Source organism: Oryzias melastigma, unplaced genomic scaffold (assembly GCF_002922805.2).
Source record: "Oryzias melastigma strain HK-1 unplaced genomic scaffold, ASM292280v2 sc00277, whole genome shotgun sequence".
Lineage (NCBI taxonomy): Eukaryota > Metazoa > Chordata > Actinopteri > Beloniformes > Adrianichthyidae > Oryzias > Oryzias melastigma.
Window position 1 is genome coordinate 250315 of NW_023416901.1, and position 11814 is coordinate 262128.

At 42.4% G+C, this 11814-nt stretch overlaps 1 protein-coding gene across 4 annotated transcripts in view; it reads left to right on the forward strand.

The window, feature by feature from the left end:
• Positions 1-496: 496 nt before the first annotated feature.
• zbtb17 (zinc finger and BTB domain containing 17) overlaps positions 497-11814 on the forward strand; it is a 66624-nt gene continuing 55306 nt past the window's right edge. For 2 of the 4 annotated variants that reach the window (XM_024265164.2, XM_036210876.1), the window contains exons 1-2: positions 497-1219; positions 6478-6517. The gene's annotated coding sequence lies outside the window, so the exon portion shown is untranslated. The remainder of the gene's footprint in view (positions 1220-6477; positions 6518-11814) is intronic. The other 2 variants (XM_024265165.2, XM_024265163.2) reach the window with 2 other exon arrangements.

Sequence of the window (11814 nt, forward strand, 5' to 3'; positions counted from 1 at the left end):
CAGATCTACAAAGACACAGTGGAGCTCTCTCTGACCTTCTCTGTACTTCTCTATCAACATCCTCAAAGCAAATGTTGCATCTGTAGTTGATACTCAATTCTGATTGGTTGCTGAGTGTGGATTAAAAAGTGATATACCACAGTGATAAACCACACCTAAAGAAGAAGTTCCGGTCACACAGACCAAACATTTGATATCACTGCGCAGGTTTCTTCAACCCTCAACCCCATAATGTTCAGCTTAACTTCGGTAATTTATTTTTAAAATTAGTTTTTGTCCTACTAATCAGACACAGCACTCGGCATGAAAGGTGTAGTCTTCTGTTTCACCACAAGAGGGAGTTTCCGCTTTTAGAGCAGCTCAGAAGAGCGAACCTGTCGTGAAATGAAACACAGAGACAGAAGATGATTGTGTGCCGTTTATGTTCTAGCTGCTCACTGAAGACTTAACTTCAGAAAAAGAAGAAAAAAATCCCAATTTGTCAGTTTTTTTCTTTTCAAAACAGCAACACTTTACCGCTGCAGCTGTAACGGCTTCAGGCTCTCTGCGGTGTTCCATGTCACCGCGACAACAAGCCGGATCACGGATTAAATAGTCCGCTTTTTGTGAAAAAATGAGCTAAACCAAAGAAATAACAAGAATAAAGTACTAAATATTGATTGATATTTATTTATTTTGTAAATGACCATAGTATAAGCGGGATAATACCCAATGAAGTGTGCATTATGAGAATTTACGCGGAGGCCGGAACGCTCCAGTTTTGAAACTGAAAAAAAAAAACTTTTGAAACTGAAAAAAAAAATGAAATTTAAATTTTGTGTTTTGAGACCTAGTTTTCCGGCCAAACATTAATACTTTTTTTCTAAATATTTTATCTCCGTTTCAAATAATATTGGCCCCGATTTAGCTCCATACCAATCAGGATCGAGTATTCACCCTGACCATGGATTTGTTAAACTGTAGTGACGCAGAGCCGTTTTTTTTATCATTGACTTTTACTGCCATCTTGTGGTGAAACCAGTAAAAAAAATACCCCTTGTTCTGCGCCTGCTCGTTTCTCACTTCCGGTCGGTCCCAATCAATCGATCGGAGAGAGGAGGATGTCAACATCGACCACCGAAGAACTCGACGGGGCCTGGTTTATTCCATCGAGCAGGAAACCGTAATGCTCTGCGTGGTCTTCCGGTGTGAGTCCGGGCTGAACGGCCGTTAAAAAGAGGTAACTTTCCGCCTTTTTGAGAGAATGCGGTGCTTTCTTCCCGGAGCAGTGAGACGAAGAACGGCCGCCATGTTTGTTTAGGCAGGCTAAATTAATCCCTGATAGTGCGGGTTCAAGGATGGAGTCGGTGTGGTCGATAGGTTCAGTTTTTACGCGTTCACGGCCTCCGTGCGCCTCCGAGTGTGTGTGTCCACAGACTCGCGGATCAGCAACAGCTCTGAGACGATGTTGACGGAGGTATTTCCTTGTTTGGTTTGAAGCACAGACAACAAAGGTGTGCTGCTCCCGGAAAACAACAAACATGCAGCTTAAGAACTTGTGCTTCGCGTCCGCTGTTGGCATCAGAAGGTGTGATGTGGATGATCCAGAATAGAACACGTTGCATTTTTAACACTTGATAAGTGATTGAAGGAAGAGATTTAATTCATTTATGTCGGCCAACCTGATTAAGGTCATGTGACCTTAACCCTTTAAGGCCTAAGCCTCAAAATGTCCGCCTGGACTTTTCTGCTAATTTTGACTCTGAAAGGGTCAGAGAATGTCCTACAAATGTGTGCTTTTGCCCCTTTTCCAGAAGACATTGAATTTTTAATATAAATAATAATTTTACATTTTTTAAATTAAATAATAGTAAATTATTAGTAAATAGTAATTTAAAAAGTAAAAAAACACAAAATCGAAATGTGATTTTTAGAGTTTTTAGTGAGAAAAATAGTGCAAATGTACATGAAGAACAGATTTTGTTTGTTAAAGATTAAATTTATTCAATGTCAAGCAATGTACAACAACATTTTTGTATCGTTCCCAAAAAAACAGTGCATAAAATGCTAAATATCTACAGGCGTTTTTGGTCACACAGGGGAGATCTGTCCTCTTTGGCTCCTCAAAGGTGTTGGTGATGCTGCCAGTGACAGTCACAACTCTCAAACTTCCAGGAAGTGCTCTTGGTGCAAAGTTTACAGCATCAGTGGGAAAAGATTTCACCTGGTGATGGTTTTCTGTACTTAGAGATGGTTGGACACCTGGGATCCGTCTGGGGTTGAATCTCAGTGGATGAGGATCTCAATCAGATGGTTCTGAATCTCTTCCACTGTTGTTGATGTGATGAGCAGCTTTGATATCTAACCAGATCACCAGAACCTCCAGCATCCTCACGTTTTCTCATCTTTGGTCCTCCAGCATCATCAGCTGCAGCCCACAGGACACTTGAATAAACATAGTTTTCATTTATTATGATATTTACTTCCTGAACAAACATAAATATATGCCTATTTTATAAGATTGCTTATAATATTTGAGGGAAAAAAATAATCCAAGTGACATCTGAATGACATTTCTCTCACACAGTTTGTGTTTCAGAGTAAAAACTAGCTAGCAACTGCTTGATTCCTTCAGGGAAAAAAAACACAGAAATGCAGCACCACAAACGTTACCTTTTCTCGCCAAAAATGACTCCTTCTTGTTGCTCCTTCGGTCCCAAAATCTTCTCTGAACCTCCTTGAAGGTTATATTTCCCACGATGATTTTCTTATTTTTTTTCACCGTTAAAAAAACTCTTTTCGACCGCTCCGCTCTCTGCATCTCTCCTCCGCTCCGTCTGTCTCATCGGTAAACAACGGAGCCCCCCTTGGGCTTCTGGGTAGAATTACCGTAATGAATATTTACAAGAAAGCGCAATGTCTCAGCTTTCGGAAACTGTTGAAATTTTTAAAATAGAGCAAACGGTTCAGGAGTTACAGTAATTCAAAGAGCACGTGTCCAAATGTGTGACAGGTTTTCTGTGACGTAATATCCTGACTGATGAAATCCATATGTATAACATGGAGAGACTGCGGTGAACGTTTGATGACATAGAAGTTGGGGACAAACCATAAAAAAAGATATTTTGGGTGTACAATACTGTTTGTTCCTCACTATAAACAACCCAAAGCAGTATTTGATCTGTTCTAGCATTTCTGAGTAATCCTAATTGACTGTATATAAGAACTGGAATGAGCAAACCCCCCTCCTTCCGTGTTCCTTATAGGACAGGGGTCTCGAACTCAATTCAGCCGGGGGCCGCTGGAGTTAGAGTCTGGGTGAGGCTGGGCCGCATCAGGATTTTCACAAGCGCTGATAAAACATTCCAATGTTCTCAAATATCTTTGTTTTTAACACAAAATAATTAATAAAATAAATAAATAAATCCTCCTCCTCCCCACCTCCTCATACCCCCCTGTGGATGCTACAACACCCCCCTCCCCCCCACCGGTCCTCCCCACCTCCACATACCCCCCTTTGGATGCTACAACACCCCCCTCCTTCCCCACCTCAACACAAGCCACACCTCACATCACCACTGACCAAGTCAGAGGACAGCTCAGGAGGCTAAGGCCCAGGAAAGCAGCTGGGCCGGACGGTGTGTGTCCGAGCCTGCTGAAGACCTGCGCCGAAGAGCTGGGCGAACCACTACAGCGGATCTTCAACCTCAGCTTGCAGCTGGGGCGAGTGCCCACTCTATGGAAGACGTCTTGCATCATCCCAGTTCCTAAGAAGAACCGGCCCAGTGAGCTGAACGACTTCCGACCAGTGGCACTCACCTCTCACCTAATGAAGACGCTGGAGCGGCTCTTCCTCAACCTCCTCAGACCCCAGGTGCAACACGCTCAGGACCAGCTGCAGTTTGCCTACCAGCAAGGAGTCGGTGTGGAGGACGCTGTCCTGTTTATGCTACACCGAGCTCACTCCCACCTGGATAAGGGAAGCGGCTCTGTGAGGATTCTCTTCCTGGACTTCTCCAGTGCTTTCAATACCATCCAGCCCCCCCTACTGCAGGACAAACTGTGCACTATGGGAGTGGACCCCCTCCTGGTAGACTGGATCTCAGACTACCTCACAGGCAGACCACAGCACGTCAGGCTCAAGGACATCACGTCTGACACTGTGGTCAGCAACATTGGAGCCCCCCAGGGCACAGTGCTGGCCCCTCTTCTCTTCACCCTGTACACCGCGGACTTCTGTTACAACTCAGAGCTGTGTCACATACAGAAGTACGCCGATGACACAGCCATTGTTGGGTGCATCAGGGATGACAGAGAGGAGGAGTATCGGAGACTGGTGGGGGACTTTGCAGCATGGTGCCACACAAACCACCTCCAGCTCAACACCTCCAAGACAAAGGAACTGGTCATCGATTTCGGAAGATCCAGACCAAGACCACGACCAGTCCTCATAGAGGGAGCAGAGGTGGAGAATGTGGACTCCTACAAATACCTGGGTCTGTGGCTGGACAATAAACTGGACTGGACTACACACACCGGACACCTGTACAAGAAGACCCAGAGCAGGATGTACTTCCTCAGGAGACTGCGGTCCTTCAATATCTGCAGCAAACTACTGGGGATGTTTTACCAGTCTGTGGTTGCCAGTGTCCTCTTTTACACTGTGGTGTGCTGGGGGGGCAGCATATCCAAGAAGGACACTTCCAGACTGGACAAACTGATCAGGCGTGCCGGCTCTGTGGTCGGCATGAGGCTGGACTCTCTGGTGACGGTGGCAGAGACGAGGACTCTGGACAAACTGCTGGACATCATGGACAATGCCAGCCACCCTCTGCACACCGTCATCACCAACCAGAGGAGCCTGTTCAGTGGGAGACTGCTCGTACCGAAATGCAGGACCAATGGACAAAGGAACTTGTTTGTGCACCAGTCTGTCACACTCTACAATGCTTCACTGGGGGGGAGGAGATAGTAGAGACGGGCTGGAAACAAACAAACAACAAACAAACAAATCCATTCAGCAATTCATCCATCCACTCATGTGCAATAAAGGTATAAGTGCAATAATTAATACTGTAATAACCTATCATGTGCAATAAGTCAATCACAGACCCAAACCTGTTTTGAAACCTGTTTTTGATACCGCCATACAGACTGCTCTTCTTTACGCTGTCGTAATTCTTTGCTTCTTTATTATGATTACTGTACAGTGAGATTTTTTTTTGTGAGATTTTTTTGAGATTTTTCACCATGTATATGTACATTGAGATTTTTATTTTTTATTATGTATACCCTGTAAGCTGCTGAAAAACTTAATTTCCCCAAGGGTGCCATCCCAAAGGGATTAATAAAGCAAAGTCTAAAGTCTAAGTCTAAAGTCTAAATATATTAAATAATGAATTAAAAAGCAGGCAAATCAATATGGAAGTTTTTTATGTTGAATTTCTGACCCATCGAAATTTTAAGTCTCGAAATTAAAAACACTGATTTTTTTAAGATAGAAAATATTTTTGGGAGCATAAAATTTTGTTGTATAAAAAGCAAGAGTTTAAAAAAAATTCACGATAAAAATTCAGAGGTTAAAAAATTAAGAAAAAAATCTGAGGTTAAGAAAATTCAGAATAAAAATTCAGGGGTTTAAAAATTCAGAAAAAAAATTCTGAGGTTAAGAAAATTCAGAATAAAAATTCAGGGGTTTAAAAATTCAGAAAAAAAATTCTGAGGTTAAGAAAATTCAGAATACAAATTCAGAATAAAAATGTAGAGTAAAAATTCAGAGATTAAGAAAATTCAGAATAAAAAATCACAATGAAAATTTTGAATAAAAATTCTGAGGTTAAAGGGTTAGTAATGAGCTGGGACAAAGCTAAAATAAGTATTCAGATATATTCCATATGTTCTAATGTATCAAAAATAACAAATCATTACCGTTGACAAATGCAGGTTTTTGGAAAATTTGACAAAATCAACGACAAATCACACTCGCATTTCGCCCTGCTTCAGAAACGGCTCGATTTGGGTCACGTGACGCGTTGACGTCATGTGGGTGAGACAGCGCCAGCAGCAGAATGCAGGCGGACCCAGGGTGTCTGCAGATACATGTATGTGTGTGTGCTGCGGCAAAGTTGAATTCTATAAACATCGGTGTTATGGTCCGACGGAGTATTAGGGCCACCAAAAAAAAAAAAAAAAATAAAATTATGATTTTTAAAGTCGTAAATTTACGAGATTTACAATCGAAATGAGCCTATTGTGAATGAACTGTGAGCAGAACCAGACCGACTAAACTGTGAAAAGCTTCTGATTTCAACAGGTAAACTGAATGTTTAAAACATTGCACATGTTTGGAAGTTTCTTTGTTTGATTTGCAGTTTATTAATCATTGATGGTGGCTTGCAGGATCTTTGCATCCCATGTTGTTGTTGTGTGTTGAAACGGGACGATTCATGTGGAGAACGGGGCGTACGGAGCTGTTTACGTTCTCCTTTTTTTCTGCAGACGTCAGAGACATGCAGTAAGGTGGTGAAAGAGCTTCTAGGTATGTGAATAAAGTGATTAAATAAGTGAATGATGACCATGCAACAGATGTATATTACTGAATAAACCACATATTGACTGACTGACTAGAGAAAACTAATTATTTTTATTCAGTTTCAAATGTCTGTATTAACAGCGCCTCCTTCAGAGTGAGAGAAAAGCCCCGATAACGAGAAAATCTTTAAAGGATTTCATTTTTTGTAGATTTGTGTAGAACTCCTCATAATAAATAAATCTGATCTATGTGTATTCATTGGAGGTGTGGAATGCTCGTGCGCGCTGGCTGCATCAGTGCGCATCCGGGGGCTGCTTACCATGGGGGTTCTATGCAAACGCGCGTATCAGAATATCGGACTTTACTCGCGTTTACGTGGACTGGAATGCGCGCCGACACAGCCGGTGTGTGAACCTTAAAATTCACAACCACGCACGCGCAGGTGCGAGCCAAGCTCAGGATCACATGGTTGACAGGCGGGTGCAGCAGATCGCCACGCGGTGAAAGAGGGCGGGCTACAGGTTTGCAGCTCGGAGCTTGTGGAGCTCTGATTTAACAGGAACAACCAGCACGTCAAAAAACGTATTCCTCCACATCATATGTGTCTTCATTCTAAGAGAGACATCCACAGACGGAGCTGGTTGCTCAGAAACAACTTTTTTTTTTTTTTTGACAAGCCGCGAGCAGCAAATTCACTGCGCGGGGTGCGCAAATTTGTCACGCGAATCACGTTCGGTGCTTCATGGCTCCTCCTCCGCCCAGCTGATTGGAGGAATGAATGAATGAGTGAGGAGGCACTGGTCAGACTGCCGATGTCCCGCCTCCAGAGTCATATACCTCACTGTGATTGGTTCGTTCAGCTCTGCACACAACGACTGTCATTCATATCAACCTTGCGGGCCGCACCAACAGTAATCTTTCATATGAAGACGCGGGCCGCAAATTATCATCCCGCGGGCCGCAGATGGCCCACGGGCTGCGAGTTGAGACCCCTGATATAGGAAGTAGGGCTGCCACAAACGATTATTTCAATAGTCGACTATTCTCCGACTATTTTTTTCGATTAGTCGACTAATCGGTTCGTGCGGCGACTGGATGTAAAACATTCATCTTAACCATTATTATCCTTAAACTTGAGGTCTTTAAGCTATATTCTATCTAAAATAAAGACAATACTTTATTAATCTTTTAATGAATCATGCAGGTTTTGTCCTTCATTTGTTTCTGGCATTAAAACAAGACTTAAATCAAATAATGCAATCCGAATCAACAACAGAAAACTCTTTAAAACCCTGCAATTCTTTTTTAAAGCTTTAAAACATATATTTAATAAAACATTTATAAAGTATTTCAAAAGCTATTTGCAGATATAAACACACTCAAAATATTTGCTGACTGAGGCCCATTTATTAAAGCGAAACACTAATAACATCTTTGAACTCAATATATTCCTATACATATAAAACCTGAGGATGCCCATAGAAACAAAGAAAATAAATAAAAAGGGAGAAAATTATATTTTTTAAAAAGGGAGAAAAGCAGGAGATGTTAGAATGTACATCAGCACTTTCATTCTTTCACTACCATCCACTGTACATGCGCAGAACGATACTTCATATTCAGTTTGAGGGAGAACCCATAAATCTGTGTTACTTCTTTAATGTTGTGGTTGTTTTGCTGTTTGTTGTTGTTTTGTGACTTTAAGTTACATTTAATTGTAGCTTAATGCAGATAATGTAATGCTACACTTGTAAACTTAGCTCTGGACTTTTAGGTGAGCTCCTTCACTTCTGGGACTCGTAGTCTTAAATCGTTCCATAACTCTGCTGCAGATCCGTACCGACACACAGCCTCTCTGTCTGCGCGGTGAATGTTTCATAATCCGCTCTTCGAACCGGACGACGTGATCCCGGCGCGGAATATGAATGAAGCCTTGGACGAGCGGTTCACGTCCAGTATAAATTCATTATACGCGCCGTCCTCGCAGCGTTTGGTTAGAAGAGCGCAGATTATGAAACGCTCATTATGCAGACAGAAGCGCCGTAGACACGGATCTCCTGCAGATCTTCTGGTTCATCTCCAAACAGCGCAGTAATGACAGCCGCGGCAGCGCTAGCTGTGTTAGCGCCGATGTTAGCTTAGCTAGACGAAGCTCTCTGTTCATCGTGATCAAACTCCGTCTCAACATGCTTCATCTTCAGGTGATCATTTATCGCCATAGTGCTCTCATGGAACACAAATTCTGTCTTGCGGAAATTACATTTGACACTTTTTCCTCTTTTATTTTCCTTTTGCTTCCCACATTTTTGAGCGAGCGTGTTGTTATGAGCCTACCGAGAACTTCCTGTGACGTCAATACTGACCGGATTAGCACCACTGCGCATGTGTGACAAAGAGAATGGAAGACCCCCGCAATAGAAGGCGCGAACCGTAGTTTTAAGATCAAAACAAGGAAAAAACAAACAAAAAAAACGACACTTCGACGACCAAAATAGTTGTCGACTTTTTTAATAGTCGATTAGTCGTCGAATAGTCGAATAATCGTGTCAGCCCTAATAGGAAGTACCACTGGGTTGCAAAAAGGCCGAAGTTCCATTGACTTCCATTGAGAAACAGACAGTTATTTCTCAGTCATTTTATATGTCAGAATAATCATTCTTCCTCTGCTGCTTTCTGATTAACATCTTTTTTCTAATCCTAATTTTTTTTTTTAAAGATTTTTTTCATAATAACAAGTTATTCGAGTTATAAATTGACCAATGAAATGGCTCCATAAATGTTTGTGGGTCTGACGTCGAACGTCTGGGGGGTTTGATTGACAGATGACGGGTAGCCAATAGGAGCAGACCTCATCAATGCGGTCCGTGAAGACCTTTTAACACTTACTTTACAATTCAACAATGTACCAATCATTGTCCTAATGTTGTTTTCCTCAATGGAATGTACCGAAGCAGCAGTTTAAAACAACAAGAGGAGCATGCTGTCGACATTTTTAGATGAGGATTTACTCTGTACAAATAGATTTCACTCTGAGGTTATGTGCTTTGGACTTTTTTGTTTGTTTAACGTTCATTTTTCTTTATTTCACTGTTTTGGTTGTAGCTTATAAATTATAAGTTGCGTATCAAACGGAATGGTACAGCTCCTCCATAAAATCACCAACCAACGTTTCATCTTCGCCGCACTTTTCCAGCTTCAGCCTGAATTAGACGCAGCCGTCTGAGGAGCGCGAGACAAACTTCAATGGATGTTGTCGTATATTTAAAAAGAAAAAGATCCAGATGTTCACTCGTTAGAATGTTTATTTATTTTAAATACCGCTGAACGCGCTTCTCACGTGCATCTGATCAGAATGTAACGTAGCAGCGCATGTGAAGTAACAAGCTGCTGGTGCTGCTCTGCAGCGGTGTCACCCAAATGCTCCTTTTATCTCGACAAAAAGGAATAAATGTAAGTAAATCCCAAAGGACCGCTGACAGAATCAAATGTTGGAACGGTTCTCCCTCAAAGACTTGAACAATGATTTGTACGATTCTCCGGCGTTATTAAAGTAGAAGCTGTTTACATCCTGCGGTCTCGTGGTAGAGGCGTGGAAAGATGAGGGAACTCACAATAAACTCACTCCAGATTGGCGACAGTACTTCCTATAGGTTCATGACTCGGCTATGACTCACAGAGACTCAGATCAATCACTGGCGATGGGTTGCAGACGTTTGCAATATGGTGATAGCCGTTTCAGGAAGTGACAGTGGAAGCCGTGGCCTACTTTCACGAGGAGTGGAGGTAATGCATCTCCAATGGGGGACCTCATGGCTCTAGAAGTCCAGTATTTTTTACAGTCTATGGTAATCCTCTAAAAACCTGCAGCCCCTCCCATACCCACGAAAACAAGCAGGTTCTCACATCCTTACATCAGAAAGTTTGAACCGTCCCCTCAGGAAGAGTCTGCTCCGCCCCTAGGCTAACACAAACATTTTCTCTGCAAAGCTAGTGGTGATCAGCTAGCTTCGCAAGTGAGCGCTCCCTTCCACCGACGGCTCATGCCGATCTGGCAGAGCTTAAAACCGCGTTAGCCGACATCCAGGCTAAGCTAACCCCAGCTGTTCTCTCTGAATCCACGCTAGCAGCACTGCTGGAAGCTAAGCTAACACCATTGCTAAAACTCCTGGAAGATTTCCATCAAGATAGGGCACGTAACGAACAACGAGATAATCGCCAAGATTTCCTGGAGAGAAGGATGCATGAATGAATGAATGAATGAATGAATGAACTTTATTTATATAGCACTTTACAATTGCTTGTAGCATACCAAAGTGCTTCACAATAAAAGGAGGAAAGAATAGAAAAAAAGACAAGTTAAGAACAAAATATAAAAACAGCATAAAATTACAAAAGCAGTCCGCAGCAAAATACACAAAGTTAAATAAGAACACAATAAAAGAAATAAAAATAAAATAAAATAAAATGCCACCATTTACTGAGCATTAAAAGCCATTCTAAAAAGGTGTGTTTTCAAATAGCATTTAAAGCTGTTAAGATCTGACATCATGCGCAGTTCTGCTGGAATGCTATTCCATAGCTGAGGGCCAGCAACAGAAAAGGCACGGTCACCCCAACGTTTTTGTCGTGACCTGGGCACCTCGAGCAGATACTGATTAGTAGACCTTAAAACTCTGGAATGGCTACGGACATTTAAAAGCTCAGTTAAATAAACCGGGGCAAGACTGTGAAGAGCCTTAAAAACAAACAGTAAAAGTTTAAACTGAATTCTAAAATGAACCGGGAGCCAGTGAAGAGACTTGAGAACCGGGGTGATGTGTTCTCGTCTGGATGTTCCAGTTAACAGTCGTGCTGCTGCATTCTGAACTAACTGGAGACGGTTGAGTGATCGCTGAGTGACACCAAAGTAAAGAGAGTTACAGTAATCTATGCGGGAGGTGATCATAGCGTGGATGGCTGTTTCTAAATCTCTGCGGCTCAGAGACGGTTTAGCTTTAGCTAAAAGGCGCAGGTGATAAAAACTCATTTTGACAACATTGTCAATCTGTTTATCAAATTTAAAACAGCTGTCAAAGATAACCCCCAGATTTCTGACAGTGGTGGAGTCAGCTGTAGAGGTGTCGCCGAAAACAATGCTCTCCGTCTTTGACCCGTTCAAATATAGAAAATTCTGGCTCAGCCACTGCTTTACGTCCTGAATGCATGACATGGATCAACAGCAGGGGTCTCAAACTCGCGGCCCGCGGGCCATTTGCGGCCCGCAGGATGATGATTTGCGGCCCGCGTCTTCATATGAAAGATTA